The sequence below is a fragment of the Pseudorca crassidens genome, chromosome 13 (assembly GCF_039906515.1).
Source record: "Pseudorca crassidens isolate mPseCra1 chromosome 13, mPseCra1.hap1, whole genome shotgun sequence".
Lineage (NCBI taxonomy): Eukaryota > Metazoa > Chordata > Mammalia > Artiodactyla > Delphinidae > Pseudorca > Pseudorca crassidens.
In genome coordinates, this window is record NC_090308.1 from 37492048 (window position 1) to 37508429 (window position 16382).

At 38.4% G+C, this 16382-nt stretch overlaps 1 protein-coding gene across 4 annotated transcripts in view; it reads right to left on the bottom strand.

The window, feature by feature from the left end:
* The window catches only part of NKAIN2 (sodium/potassium transporting ATPase interacting 2), a 979302-nt gene that overhangs the window by 935637 nt on the left and 27283 nt on the right, over positions 1-16382 (bottom strand). The window lies entirely within an intron of this gene.

The following is a 16382-nucleotide window of genomic DNA, read 5'->3' on the forward strand; positions in this document are numbered from 1 at the left end:
AAGATACGAATTCTTGTTATAATACAATCAATCAGACTGCAGTGTTGAAAATGTCACATGCGTAGAGATCGAGCAAACATCCAAGAGAAGGAGGATTGGCTTGGACCAGAGTGGTGGCAGAAGAAATGAGACATAATTGGAATCTGGATATATTTTGAAGGTAGAGCCAACATGATCTCTTGATGGATTCCATGTGGGTAGAAGAGAAACAGAGTAGCCAAGGATGAGTCCCAAATGTTTGGTCTAACAACTAGAAGGGGAAAATCCCCTAGAAATGGGGATGGGAGGCTGTGGGAGTAATGGGTCTGGAAGCAAATAATAGGACACCCTCTTTGGCACGTCAGGTCTAGATACACATTATTAAGAACCACTTTCCCCAAGAATACTGTAACGATGCAATATTTCTAAATGAAAAAAAAATCAGGTATAAAATCAAATGTGCAGTGTAACTCAAATGTTGAGATATCATGCATACCAAAAACATACTGTTCTTTAAGTGTAAACAGTTAACACTAGTTATTTCTAGACAGTAAAACAAAATATAGGTGCCTTTTATTTTCTTCTCTATACTTACACTGAACATAAATTACTTTTATAATATGAATAAATATAATAATACCTCAAATATAATATTTAATATTCTCAGATCACATTCTAATGTCACATCTAATGTCAGTATTCTCAAGATTATTTTAAGGCACATCTTTTGTGGGGATAGAAAAATGAGTCAGAGGTGGTCTGGTTTCTTAAGGAGCTCTTTAATTTTATTGAAGTATAGTTGATTTACAATTTTGTGTTAATTTCTGCTGTATAGCAAAGTGACTCAGTTATACATATATATCCTCTTTCATATTCTTTTCCAATATAGTTTATTACAGGATATTGAATATAGCTCCCTGTGCTCTACAGTAGGACCCTGCTGTTTATCCATCTTATATATAATAGTTTACATCTGTTAATCCCAAACCCCCAGCCCTTCCTTCCCCCATCACCACCTTCCCTGTTGGCAACCACAAGTCTGTTCTCTATCTCTGTGAGTGTTTTTGCTTCATAGATATGTTCATTTGTGTTGTATTTTAGATTCCACATATAACTGATATCATGTTGTTTGTCTTTCTGATTTACTTCACTTAGTATGATAATCTCTAGGTCCATCCATGTTACTGCAAATGGCATTATTTCATTCTTTTTTATGGCTGAGTAATATCCCATTGTATATATGTACCACATCTTCTTTATTCATTCATCTGTTGATGGATATTTAGGTTGCTTCCATGTCTTGGCTATTGTGAAAAGTGCTGCTATGAACATAAGGGTGCATGTATCTTTTCAAATTATAGCTTTGTCTGGGTATATGCCCAGGAGTGGGATTGCTGGGCCATATAGCAACTCTATTTTTAGTTTTTTTGAGGAACCTCCATACTGTTTTCCACAGTGGCTGCACCAATTTACATTTCCACCAACACTGTAAGAGGGTTCCCTTTACTCCACACCCTCTGCGGCATTTATTATTTATAGACTTTTTAATGGCCATTCTGACTGGTATGAGATGGTACCTCTCTGTAGTTTTGATTGGCATTTCTCAAATAATTAGCAATGATGAGCTTCTTTTCATGTGTCTGTTGGCCATCTGTATGTCTTTCTTTGAAGAAATGTCTATTTAGGTCTTCTGCCCATTTTCTGATTGGTTTTGTTGTTGAATTGTAGGTACTGTTTGTATATTTTGGAAATTAAGCACTTGTTGGTCACATCATCTGTAGGATGTCTTTTCATTTTGTTTATGGTTTCATTTGCTGTGCAAAAGCTTATAAGTTTGATTAGGTCCCATTTGTTTATTTTTGGTTTTATTTCTATTGCCTTAGAAGACTGACCTAAGAAAACATTGGTACGATTGTCAGAGAATGTTTTGCCTATTTCTCTTTCAGGAGTTTTATGGTGTCTTGTCTTATATTTAAGCCATTTTGAGTTTATTTTTGTGTATGGTGTAAGGGTATATTCTAGCTTCACTGATTTGCATGCAACTGTCCAACTTTCCCAGCACCACTTGCTGAAGAGACTGTCTTTTTCCCACTGTATATTCTTGCCTCCTTTGTTGAAGATAACTGTCCAAAGGTATGTGGGTTCATTTCTGAGCTCTCTATTCTGTTCCATTGATCCGTATGTCTGTTTTTGAAGGCACTCATTTTTTTTTAACAAACTTTTTAGTTTAGGAAAAGTTTAGATTTACAGAAAAGTTACAAAGATATTAAAGTTCTTATACACCCTTCACCAAGCTTCCCCTAATGTTAATATCTTGTGTAATGATGGTGCAGTTGTCAAAACCAAGAAACTAACATTAGTATAATGCCATTAACTAAGCGAACAATGCTGTTAACTAAAGACTTAATTCATATTTCACCAGTTTTTCCACTAATGTGCTTTATGCTGTTCCAAGTTTTAAGTCAGAATACCCCATCGCATTTAGTCACTGTGTCTTCTTAGCTTCATTTCAATCTGTAAGTTTCTTGTCTTCCCTTGTTTTTCATAAACTTGGCAGTTTCAAAGACTGCTGGTCAGGTATTTTGAAGTTCTTCAATTTGAATTTGCCTAATGTTTTCCCCATGATTAGACTGGAGTTACAGGTTTAGGGAAAGAATACCAGAGAGGTGAATTGTCTTTCCCATCACATCATATCAGGGGGCACGTGATCTTAACATACCGAGAACCTCTACATTTACAATAGAAATTTCTCTACTGTAAATGTACTATTTTCCTCTTTCCATACTTTTCTCTTTTAGAAATGAGTCACTGTGTCCAGCCTACACTCACAGGGAGGGAATTAAGCTTCACATTCCAGAATGGGGAGAACCTATATATCTCATATGACATTTTTCTGTAAGAAGAATTGTACCTTCTCCCCATTCATTTTTTTATTCAACCATTTATTAATATGAACTCATGGATATTTATTTTATTTGTTATCATATATAATTTTATTTTGATTCTTCCAATAATATAGTAGAAATAGGGAGGACACATATTTTTATCAATATTTTACAGATGAGTATATGGTTCAATATGTATAAATACAATTCACAACAGAGATTCAGGGTGAAGAAAAACCACAGTGTTTGCTGAAAGGGAGCAAAATATACGACCCCAAAATATGCCTCTTTAATTTTGGAGAGCTGGGTATTTTTAAGAAACAGCAGATACAGGAGAAGCTCTGAAAACTGTGTAGAAGTTAACCTTCTGTAAGAGACATTTGCAGTTATAAGGGGAATCTCTATTTGTAAGGGTGTCTCCTTCTCTCTACCTGGAAGAAAAGGATGACTAAATCTCTAGAAACTCTTATTAATGGAGAAGGCATTGACTTAAATCTGCATAACAACCATACCCTTGTTTACTGTGCTTTGCCTGAAAAACTCCCCTAACTGTTTCCCCCCACCCAACATCTTTCTTTTGTCTTTAGCTGGAGATGGTATTTAAGATAGTGGCTTGGACCATTTGGGAAGCTTTGCTGGCTATCTCCCATGAATACAGAACACATACTTGTTCTTAACCTTTTGTTTGTTTTTCTCCTGTTAGTCTGTCTTTTACTACAGGGGAGTGTCTTAGCCAAGAACCTAGAAGGGCAGAGGGAAAATTATTTTTCCTCCTCCAAACTCGTAATTATGCACCTCAGAGGGAACCCCATATGGGAACCTTTGGTAGCTTGGGCATAAAAATGAATTATAATAAAATAACACTTCAAGAGATATAGAATTTCCACAGAACTCTAGACAATAGTTGCAGGAGACAAATCAGTTGTCTTATAGGGACTACATTCTTTCCATTTAAGTCAAACCTAAAAGTTGGCTATGAGGTCATAACCACAAAATAAAGAATACACTCATTTATGCAATATGATGTCTATGCTTACGCATAAAGAGCCCCTTCCAAAATTGAAGAGTAACCACATTTACTTCGCCTTATGTACTAGAGAAAATACCTATGAAAAAGAATAAAAAAGAAGTTACTTTTGCCATGAGCGGAAAGCACACCCAAGAACATAAGTGCCAACCTCTCTTGGGATGGATAGAGAGGCAGATAGGTAGGCTGGAGATAAATTAATCTCATCTTCTATTTATTAAAAAAGTAACAACTATGAACAGGATGCTTTAAGAACTACGTACCAAAAGTAAGTACTTAGGCAGAAAACCTAAGCATGAATAAATTGGTCAGTTTGATTAACAAACATGGGAGGGTGAAAATTTAAATGCCTCTCTTTTTTTTTTTTTTTTTTTGCGGTACGCAGGCCTCTCACTGTTGTGACCTCTCCCGTTGCGGAGCAGAGGCTCTGGACGCTCAGGCTCAGCGGCAATGGCTCACGGGCCCAGCCGCTCCGCGGTATGTGGGATCTTCCCAGACCGGGGCACAAACCCGTGTCCCTTGCATCGGCAGGCGGACTCTCAACCACTGCGCCACCAGGGAAGCCCCAATGCCTCTCTATTTTTATTTTAGGATTCAACAATAATAGCAACTGATTGAATAAAACTGAATACAGGGAGAAATCAGTGCAATTAGTTAATGAATTTTAAATGGAATATGATTATTTCAGTTTTCCAGTTCAAATGAAGCTACATATAACATATATTGACATTTCATTTCTTCCTTATTCCTTCCAAACTATTATACAAACTATCTTGATATAAACAAACTATCAGTTGCCTAAGAATTTTACAACAGTCCACAAAATGTCTTAAGTAAAAGAAACAGGTTCAGGCCCAGTTTCCTATGAGTACCATGAACAAGAGGTTTCCTAACTTTACAGATGCCAACTAAAGAATGTCACTTGCCACCCTTTTCCTTAAGGACTGAGTCATTAGCCACTGTAGTCACTGACCTTCAACATACCCGGAAAAGAATTCAGGACAGAGATCAGGAATGAGGCTCTAGGAAAACTGGCAGAACAGGAGTTCAGATAGCTAAATATTCTCAGGACAAAATTTTATGAACTCAATTTCGTGCATCTTCCCATACTTGGAAAAGCACTAAAATCATTAACTAAGATATCTGTTCCTTATGACTAGCTAACCTTCAACCAAGATGTGTGCTTGACTGCACATACCCCTTCTCCAAAATCACATATGTGCTGACCTCCCCTCTTACCTCTTTGGAACAGTTCCTCAGAGCTATCTGATAGGCTGTCTCCCAGGCTACAGTCCTCAGTAAGTCCCCAAATATAACTGAAACTCACAGCTCCCACGTTGTGCATTTTTATTTCTGTCCAACACAGAAATAATGAATAATATCAGGTCATAGAGAACTTTAAGCAACACCAATATTCCATGTTCTTCAGAACAGTTCAGAGTACAAGGAATCAGATGCCAAAGGGAGTAAGTATTCTGATTATTGTGATTATATATCTACATAGTGTAGCATTCTCTCTCAAGAAAGACCTTTACATTCTAAAAGTAAAGAACAGTTTACAAGTGCTATAGTTCATTCTGAATCCCTAAACTCTGCTGAAAAGTTAAAATTTTTCTTTTTTAATGAAAAAGGCTACCCATGCTTTTTTGTACAATACTGATTCTTTCAGAGTCAAATCATGGAAGCACAGAGTCCATTCTGGAGACAGAGAAAGGTAAGTGGTCACCTTCCACGCGCATGCCTTATTTACTTTGTGTATCAAAGGAAAACTGAATGGACAATGCAGGAGTACATGGATGCCAAACACCTTATTGCTATAGAAAATTTGTACTTTATAAAGAAACCCAAATTGATTAAACAAACTGAAAAAAGGATTTTTTAATTTTATTATAGGGTCCAAGAGGCACCATAGAAATGTAGTCTAAAGGCCAAGGTACTAGAAATATGTGCTATAAAGACCTCACAGCCAAACATTTGATCAGAGGACTTAAGAAGCAAACTGAACACTTATTATTACCACAGTTAAAACTGTGTGGTATCTGGCCAAAAAAACTTTTTCAAAAAGAGAAGAAGGAAGGCACAGTCAAGATGGCATACTAGGAGGACATGGAATTCGTCCACAGACACCTAAGGGGATGGGAGGAACCCCTAGTGACCGGGTAGGACATGGGGTGCTGGGGGAGTGAAGGGGGAGGAGAAGTGGAGGCAGGACTGGACTGACGCCCCTGAGGGGTGGCTGGGGGAGGGGAAGGGGGTCCCGCGCTCGAAGGGGGAAATTGGGGAACCACTGGGAGGGCAGAGGATCAAAAGGGAGCATGGCCAGGTTTCCCCTGCCCACTTGGACCCACTTGAACCTGCTAAGATCCCAAGCCTGATCCTCTGACCACCTAGACTCCCTCCAGCCATGGGTCCTGAGGGAATGGGAGGGAGGGGGGGGGAGCAAACGTAAAGGCCGGTCCTGCGGGACCAGCACCCCTGAGGGGTGGCTGGGGGATGGGGGGAGTTCCTACACCCAGCGAGACCCACCCACGGTTAGGGGTCCAGTGGGGACAGGGAGGACACTGGGGGAGATGGTGGGGGAGGGGTACGAGGGAACAGAAGGGAAGAGGGCCATTGCTTTCCCTGTCCACTTAGGCACCGGGGAGGCTGTTGGGCTCCTGGGCCTAATCCTGTGCCCTCAGAGCCTCCCTCCTGCCCTGCAGACCCCAAGCCCCGCCCCTACACCCCCACCCAGGGCCCTACCTCTACACTCGGAGATGCCCTCCAACACACTGGGCCTAAACCTCACCTACACACCCTCACCCAGGGCCTTACCTCCAAACTCTGGAACTCCAAACTCCAGAGGCCCTCCCTTCCATGAGCTGCCTCTCCCCTTCTGCGCAGGCAACAGGCCTTCACCATGCCCCACCCCAGGCTCAAACCCCCCCCCCCGACCCACCTAGGTCCCACCCCACCCTAAATCCTGCCCCAACCTAAGTTCCACCCCCGGCCTAAACTCTGCCCCCATAGCCGAGGCATTTTTTCTTCTTTTTCTTTTTTCCTCTTTTAGATTGGCTTCTGTTTTACCTTGTTGATTCATTGTTGTTGATTCTTTTATATTTTTATTTTTCTTAATAAGTATTTTATTTTTCTAATTTTATTTTATTCTTTACAGTTTGCTATTGTTCTCTCCTTTTCACTTATTCCCCACCCCTCCTTTTCTTTTTCTTTCTTTTTTCTGTTGTGGTTTTCTTTTACCTTGTTGAAGATGTTTCAATTATAGTTTTATTTTTCCTAGTATAATTTTTATCGTTCTAATTTTATTTTGTTTTTTATTCTTTGATATTGTACTGCTCCTTATTTTTCTTTCTTTCCTCCTTTCTTCTTTTCTTTCTTTTTTTTTTTTTTTATCACACCACAAAGCTTGCCAGACCTTGGTTCCCAGACCACAGGTCTGGCCCGAGCTCCTCCGGTGGGAGCTCGAATCCAAACCGCTGGACTAAGAGAATCTCAGACCACAGGGAATATCAATCGGAGAGAGGCCTCCCAGAGGTCATCTCAGCACCAAGACCCAGCTCTATCCAACTACCTGCAAACTGCAGTTCTGGACGTCTCAGGCCAAACAACCAGTAAGACAGGAATACAGTACCACCATCAAAAAAAAAAAAAAAAAAAGAAACGACAAAAAAATATGTTACAGACGAAGGAGCAAGGTAAAAACCTACAAGACCAAATAACTGAAGACGAAATAAGCAACCTACCTGAAAAAGAATTCAGAGTAATGATGTTAAAGATGATCCAAAATCTCAGACACAGATGGAGAAAATACAAGAAACATTTAACAAGGATCCAGAAGAGCTAAAGAGAAAACAAACAAGGATGAAAAAAACAATTACTGAAATTAAAAATACTCTAGACGGAATCAATAACAGAATAACTGAGGCAGAAGAACGGATAAGTGAGCTGGAAGATAAAATGGTGGAAATAACTACTGCAGAGCAGAATAAAGAAACAAGAATGAAAAGAACTGAGAACAGTGTCAGAGACTTCTGGGACAACATTAAACGTACCAATATTTGAAGTATAGAGGTCCCAGAAGAAGAATAGAAAAAGAAATTTGAAGAGGTTATAGTTGAAAACTTCCCTAACATGGGAAAGGGAACAGTCAACCAAGTCCAGGAAGCACAAACAGTACCATACAGGATAAACCCAAAGAGAAACACACCGAGACAAATATTAATCAAACTACCCAAAATTAAAAACAAAGAAAAAATATTAAAAGCAGCAAGGGAAAAACAACAAATAACATACAAGGGAATCCCCATAAGGTTAACAGCTGTTCTTTCAGCCCAAACTCTGCAAGCCAGAAGGGAATGTCAGGACATATTTAAAGTGATGAAAGGGAAAAACCTACAACCGAGATTACTTTACCCAGCAAGGATCTCATTCAGATTTGATGGAGAAGTTAAAACATTTACAGATAAGCAAAAGTTAAGAGAATTCAGCAAGACAAAACTAGCTTTATGACAAATGCTAAAGGAACTTCTCTAGGCAGGAAACACAAGAGAAGGAAAAGACCTACAATAACAAACCCAAAACAATTAAGAAAATGTAATAGAACACACATATCGATAATTACCTTAAATGTAAATGGATTAAATGCTCCAACCAAAAGACATAGACTGGCTGAATGGATACAAAAACAAGACCTGTACATATGCTGTCTAAAAGAGACCCACTTCAGACCTAGGGACACATACAGACTGAAAGTGAGGGGATGGAAAAAGATACTACATGCAAACGGAAATCAAAAGAAAGCTGGAGTAGTAATCCTCATATAAGACAAAATAGACTTTAAAATAAAGACTATTACAAGAGACAAAGAAGGACACTACATAATGCTCAAGAGATCAATTCAAGAAGAAGATATAACAATTGTAAATATTTAAGCACCAAATATAGGAACACCTCAATACATAAGGCAAATGCTGACAGCCATAAAAGGGGAAATCAACAGTAACACAATACTAGTAGGTGACTTTAACACCCCACTTTCACCAACAGACAGATCATCCAAAATGAAAATAAATAAGGAAACACAAGCTTTAAATGACCATTAAACAAGATGGACGTAATTGATATTTATAGGACATTCCATCCAAAAACAACAGAATACACTTTCTTCTCAAGTGCTCAAGGAACATTCTCCAGGATAGACCGTATCTTAAGTCACAAGTCAAGCCTTGGTAAATTTAAGAAAATTGAAATTATATCAGGTATCTTTTCCGGCCACAATGCTATGAGACTAGATATCAATTACAGGAAAAAAACTGTAAAAAATACAAACACATGGAGGTTAAACAATATGCTACTAAATAAGTAACAGATCATTGAAGAAATTAAAGAGGAAATCAAAAAATACCTAGAAACAAATGACAATGAAAACATGATGACCCAAAACCTGTGGGATACAGCAAAAGCAGTTCTAAGAGGGAAGTTTATAGTAATACAATCCTACCTCAAGAAACATGAAATATCTCAAATAAACAACCTAACTTTATAACTAAAGCAATTAGAGAAAGAAGAACAAAAAAACCCCAAAGTTAGCAGAAGGAAAGAAATCATAAAAATCAGATCAGAAATAAATGAAAAAGAAATGAAGGAAACAATAGCAAAGATCAATAAAACTAAAAGCTGTTTCTTTCAGAAAATAAACAAAACTGATAAACCACTAGCCAGACTCATCAAGAAAAAACGGGAGAAGACTCAAATCAACAGAATTAGAAATGAAAAAGGAGAAGTAACAACTGACACTGCAGAAATACGGTGTCAGGATCATGAGATCCTGATCCAAAAAGGATCATGAGAGATTACTACAAGCAATTATATGCCAATAAAATGGACAACCCGCAAGAAATGAACAAATTCTTAGAAAAGCACAACCTTCCGAGACTGAACCAGGAAGAAGGAGAAAATATAAACAGACCAATCACAAGCACTGAACTTGAGACTGTGATTAAAAATCTTCCAACAAACAAAAGCCCAGGACCAGACGGCTTCACAGGTGAATTCTATCAAACATTTAGAGAAGAGCTAACACCTATCCTGCTCAAACTCTTCCAAAATATATCAGAGGGATAAACACTCCCAAACTCATTCTGCAAGGCTACCATCACCTTGATACCAAAACCAGACAAAGATGTCACAAATAAGGAAAACTACAGGCCAATATCACTGATGAACGTGGATGCAAAAATCCTCAACAAAATACTAGCAAACAGAATCCAACAGCCCATTAAAAGGATCATACACCATGATCAAGTGGGTTTTATCCCAAGAATGCAAGGATTCTTCAATATACACAAATCAATCAATGTGATACACCATAAACAAGATGAAAAGACAACCCTAAGAATGGGAGAAAATATTTACAAATGAAGCAACTGACAAAGGATTAATCTCTGAAATATACAAGCAGCTCATGCATCTCAGTATCAAAAAAATACAAACAACCCAATCCAAAAATGGGTGGAATACCTAAATAGACATTTCTCCAAAGAAGATATACAGATTGACAACAGACACATGAAAGGATGCTCAACATCACTAATCATTAGAGAAATGCAAATCACAACTTCAATGAGGTATCACCTTACACCAGTCAGAATGGTCATCATCAAAAAATCTACAAACAAGAAATGCTGGAGAGGGTGTGAGAAAAGGGAACCCTCTTGCACTGTTGGTGGGAATGTAAATTCATACAGCCACTATGAAGAACAATATGGAGGTTCCTTAAAAAAATAAATATAGAACTACCATATGACCCAGCAATCCCACTACTGGGCATATACCCTGAGAAAACCATAATTCAAAAAAAGCCATGTACCACAATGCTCATTGCAGCACTATTTACAATAGCCAGGACATGGAAGCAAACTAAGTGTCCATCGACAGATGAATGGATAAAAAAGATGTGGCACATATATACAATGGAATATTACTCAGCCATAAAAAGAAACGAAATTGAGTTATTTGTAGTGAGGTGGATGGACCTAGAGTCTGTCACAAAGTAAGTGAGAAAGAGAAAAACACATACCATATTCTAACACATATATGGAATCTAAAACAAACAAAAATGGTTTTGATGAACCTAAGGGCAGGACAGGAATAAAGACACAGATGTAGAGAAAGGACTTGAGGATACGGGGAGGGGGAAGGGTAAGCTGGGATGAAGTGAGAGAGTGGCATGGACATATATACACTACCAAATGTAAAATAGATAGCTAGTGGGAAGCTGCTGCATAGTACAGGGAGATCAGCTTGGTGCTTTGTGACCACCTAGAGGGGTGGGATAGGGAGGGTGGGAGGGAGACATAAGAGGGAGGAGATATGGGGATATATGTATGCATATAGCTGATTCACTTTGTTATACAGCAGAAACTAAGACAACACTGTAAAGCAATTATACTGCAATAAAGATGTTAAAAAAAAAAAAAAGACCAAAAATAAAGAAAGAAAGAAAGAAAAGAAAAAGAGAAGAAGAAGAGGAGGAGGTGCAGGAGGAGGAAGGGTGAGATAAAACTAAGTATTTAGACACTGGAATTATTTTTCCCAGAAATTAAAAATAAATATCTTTGCCAGGGTGACTTTTGAGAATCATAGATTCAAAAGATTTAAATATTATTTAATAAGCTTATATTATACTATTTTCAGCAAGTATAATAAATATGAACATATACATATAGATAGATATACATATTTAGGAAATGCAATTGCAAGTATATAATTTCAGGACAGATAAACGCAATACTTCAGAAAGACACTAAAGATGCCACTATCTGTAGAATGTCCCACCACAATGGCAACATAGGTTGCTAGGAAACCCAGTGAGATGAATAACAAAAGAAAGTTTCAACCATGTAAAGATCTGATGTAAATCGCTAAGCAAAACAAATTCATTTCTGGTCTTTATGCTCTAAACTTTGCGAGATTTGCATTGTTCCATAAAGAAATCTTAAATATGCAACGTAGAAAATCCTGTAGCTTTCAAAATATCAGGGATGCTCTAAATTCTTAAATCAATATCTCCATACACCTGCAAAGATAATGGCCATTCATCCCTCAGTTGATAACACCACCTGGTATACAAAATCACTCATTCATTCAAAAAAATTTATTAAACACTGATCACTTGTCAGGCAGTGATATAAATGCTGGAGAGAAAAAAACCGAGCAAAACACAATCCTTGCCCACTGAGAAAATAAAATCTAGTGTCAGACACAAATATTAATCCAATAATCACATAAGGAAATGTGAAAACTTATTGTCACAAGTGCTACAAAACAGAAATACAAGTTGCTTTAAAATTGTTCAGTGGATGAAGTTGACCTGATTAGAGAGATAAGGAAAAGCTTTCCTGAGAATGTGATACTTTACAATGTTATCAAGGATATGTAAGTGTTAACTAGGTTAGAAAAAGAGGAAACAATTTTGAAAATAAGGCCTTAGAGCATGGATAACACCAGAAGACAGTGTGGCTAGAAAAGATAAAAAATCCTAACAAAGGTAAGCCGAGGTAGAAACCAGGATAATGGTGTCCTTGTAAATTATGTTAAGAGTTTTTGTCTTTCTGCTAAGAGCAGTAGGCCAGCTTTGAAGTGCTAACAGCAAGGGAGATAATGCAATTAGATATGCATTTTAAATGTTCACTTTGGCCACTGTGTAAAGAAGACAAAGCGGAGCCAGAGGACAAGTGGGGAAGATCAGTTCAGGGGAGGAGGCTGGCTACAAGAGAGACATGAACCCAGTCAATATATATTTAGGAGACAAAATCAACAGGACCAGGTAATGACTGCACATGGGATGAGGGAAGAGTCAGAGATGATTCTGGGGCTTCTGACTCCTACTTACCTAACCTTTAAAGTTCTTTTAATCCCAGATTTGGGGTGATTAATTAAAGCAGCAAATTATAGTCCCCTTTGATGAAAAATCTAAAAAAAGAGGATGTTGAGAACAACACCTGTATCTCCCGCTTATGCAGGTGGCATTATTGGAAATAAGGAACACTGGAGGAGAGCCAGGGTTTATCTGTCTGTTGGCTTGATTGTTCAGTTACTTTGGGAAATTAGCTGAATTTTGGTCATGTTGAATGTGTCAGAGGTGACTAGCTGTCAGCCAAAAATTGATGCTTATTTCATAGTGGAGAATTATTGTGGGAATTAGGTGCTCAAAGACTATATTTCCCAGCCCTCCCTGATCCTTTACATCTGGCTAGGGCCACGTGCTTAGTTCTCACTAGGGGAGTACGGACAATAGTACTGGGCCACAAAGCTTAAGAAGCAGGTGTGATTTTTACCGCCTCTTGGTTCCCCAACCACTGACCTCATGCAAAAGTCTACAAGCCCTAAAAGAGAGTAAAACTCCAAGTAAAAGGGAGTAGGTTTCCCTAAAAGTTACCATGTAGAAGGCTGCATGCCCACCAGAAACGCTGAATTGGGCTAAGAAATCAAGTTTTATTGTGCTACACCATTGGAATTTCGGACTACATTTGCTACAACAGCTAGCAATATCTTAACTAAAACATGGAACTTGATATATGTTTGATACTTTCATGGGAAGCTGTCAGATAGACAATTAGATACACAGATCTAGAGCTCAAGGGAGAATTCTGAACTGAAGATTTTACTTTGAGAGTCATCTGGGTAATGGTGATAATTAAAGCTGTAGGCCCAGATGAGATTGCTTAAGGAGAAAATACAGTTTAGAAGGGGAGAGACCCTTAGATAGTTCAACAGTAGAGAAGACTTCGGGACAGAAGTATAAAGTCATTTTCTTCTTATACATGTATTGGTATAGTTAAATGGTTACTGGTATCCAGAAGTATCTATTCAGTGACAGTTAAGTCGCCTGTATTTACTCTACGAATATTTATTGATCATCTATTATATCCCAGACACAGTGTGGGGCATACAGATGCAATGTTTATCAAGTCCTCAGAAAGATCACTATGGTAGCATATAACAGGGGACTCGACCTGGCCAGAAAGTCAGCGGGAGTTTCACAGAGGATCTTTTAAGCAGAGATTCAAAGGCTTAGTAGGAGTTAGGCTGGCTACGGTGAGGGTGGGAGGGCAGGCTATTCCTGGCCTGGTACAGCATGAAGCTCCTGATAGCAAGATGCTGAGACATTTGAGGAAGTGAAACAGTGACAATATGGTAAGGGGAGGGAGGGTGGGTGAAGAAGACCAAAAGCTAAGTAGGGATGAGGTCATTCAGGAACCCCTTAGGCTCTACACTAAGGATTTTGGACTTTATCAGAAGTGATGAGACACAATTTAATGGTTTTAAGCAGGAAGGGCATAGAATAATGACGTCAGAACTTTGTTTCACATTTGTGATTTGAAGTAGGCTTTTATGAGCTGTTTAACACTATAACCACCTATTGGAGGTTATCGAGGGGACATGACTGCTGGTTAACCTACAAGCTGGACCTGGGCAATCAGAGGCTCTTTGCCTCCTCCCCTATGCTTGGAATGTATGCTCTGCCCACCATGCCTGCACTAGGAGCTACTTCAAGGGTACAGCCTTGAGAAAGTAATGTGCTATTGAGATCGTCTAAATGGTACATGTGACTGAACTCCATATGGCCCCTACATAAACTCTTACGATTCTGGTGAGCGGGTACAGAGATCTATTCATCTTGTGGTTGCCCAAGACAAGCCTACTGTGTAAGTCCCCTTGCTCATTAAACCTGCCACCTACCAATCTAGAATGGTCTGTCTCTTTCTCTGGTTTCTCCTTGCCCTCCATGTACAGGGGCAGATTCAAACTTCACCCGGGAAACTCCCAAGGTTGCAAACCAACACCATCATATTTTATTCCACTGGAAAACTTCCGGAATCCTAAACTCTTTCCTACAAGCTATTGTTAACTTGAATCCTTTGTTATTTGAGTAATACTCAAATTTATACTCTCCTGTATAAATTATCCATACAAATGCTCTTTAGTCAGCAACACAGTGTCACTGTAGCTTCTTCAGAACTTCACCAACACAATTTAGGACCCTTCTTTATGCATCTCGATTAAGTTTAACCAATGATTTAAAATGTGTGCATTTATTCAACAAACACTGACTGGACCAAGTAAACAGAACCAAATAAGACCTGGTGTTGCCCTCAAGAAGCTTACTGTTTTGAGGTAGAGGGAGAAAAATAATGATAGGCCAGTATCATTTTTAAGTACTCATTAAGTACAAGTTTTAAGAACTCCATAAGTGCAGAGGAAGTGTGGAAGCATTGGGGAAGGCTTCAGAGAGGAGATGATATTTAAGCAGGACCACAGAAGGTTAAACAAAAGTTAAGTAGATCATGCATGAGAGAGTGGCATTCCAAAGAAAGAACAAAGCAAAATCAAACGAAAAATGAAATTTCATGGCAAACATAAAGAATTAAACATTGAATTGGTAAGAATGGTCTTTTAGGCCAGGTAAAGAATTTTGCATACTGATAACCCTTCATAATATGGCTCACATAGCAAATTTTAGCTCCCTTACCTTGCTTTCCTTTTTCTTTCTAACATATCACTTAGCTTCTAAAATAATACATACTTAATGTATTTATCATGTTTATTTCCTATCTTCCTTACATTGCTTATTCCCTAACTTCCATTAGAATGTAAGGTCCAACACCAGGAGAGTCAGTAAGCTTTGTTCTGTTCATTGAAGTAACTATAACACCTAGGTCAGTACCAAGCACATAGTAGACACTCAATAAATATGTTTAATTAAAAAAAAAATCATCTTTTGAGTCAGCTATCTTCAAAATGTTTTTTATCACACATACCTATCAGCTAAAACTACTTGAGTTCATATCTCACATATATGTATATATATAAATGGATTTATTTATATCTATATTCACCACACTAATAACAATGTATACATAATAAAAGTCATACAAAACATTTCCTTTAAAAAGAAATTAAAATAATTAGAAATTAAAGTTCTAACAATTTCTTCCCCTGGCCTCTCTCCATTGTGTCATCTGTGTCGCAAAACATGCTGTTTCTTTAATTGCATCCCCTGCCTTGGTAAGAAATCACATTACTTCTCCATATAGCCCAATGGTCAGACCCAGTCACATGGCCTCCCCTATCTGAAAGGGGCCCTGGTAAAGGGAGTTCAGTGCTACTCAGTTGTGATGCAAACCTACTGCGCGTGTAGCATCCAGTTAGGCCCATGGAGTCCTCTCTCCTTCTGTCCCCTCTTTGGGACTTGGACACAAGGGGCTCTAATTCACATAATGAAGCTCATGCTGCTTGTGGTGCTATGCATAATGAATTTCTGTCTCTGACTCAGAAGTCTCATGTCTTCCAATAACATCCATAAAACAATAAGAGAGTAAGTCATTAGCCTGTCAAGAGGGTAAGATCAAATCCCAGACCTTACAGGATATTGACATCATCCTGCTTCTTTTGAAAGTGATAGGGAAATAGCTCCATAATGTCCGCTCTTT